A 624-nucleotide genomic window follows, 5' to 3' on the forward strand; every position below is an offset into this window, starting at 1 on the left:
GTGGAAGTTTCACGGCGTTCGTACGATATTTGGCGACGCAAAAATGAGCGATTTCCCAGCTCGAGAGAATTCGGCGCGAGAGAAACGATGCCCCGTAACGCACATGAGAGCAATCCGGGCCAATTTCTCCCGTTTGATGGGGTCTATGTGTAAAAATTTTGACTTTTTTGAGTGCACGTGCAAATCTGCTGGAAAAGCCTGTGGAAGTTTCACGGCGTTCGTACGATATTTGGCGACGCAAAAATGAGCGATTTCCCAGCTCGATGGAATTCGGCGCGAGAGAAACGATGCCCCGTAACGCACATGAGAGCAATCCCGGCCAATTTCTCCCGTTTGATGGGGTCTATGTGTAAAAATTTTGACTTTTTTGAGTGCACGTGCAAATCTGCTGAAAAAGCCTGTGGAAGTTTCACGGCGTTCGTACGATATTTGGCGACGCAAAAATGAGCGATTTCCCAGCTCGAGAGAATTCGGCGCGAGAGAAACGATGCCCCGTAACGCACATGAGAGCAATCCGGGCCAATTTCTCCCGTTTGATGGGGTCTATGTGTACAAATTTTGACTTTTTTGAGTGCACGTGCAAATCTGCTGAAAAAGCCTGTGGAAGTTTCACGGCGTTCGTAC

The sequence above is a fragment of the Lampetra planeri genome, unplaced genomic scaffold (assembly GCF_965212315.1).
Source record: "Lampetra planeri unplaced genomic scaffold, kcLamPlan1.2.h2 scaffold_942, whole genome shotgun sequence".
NCBI lineage: Eukaryota > Metazoa > Chordata > Hyperoartia > Petromyzontiformes > Petromyzontidae > Lampetra > Lampetra planeri.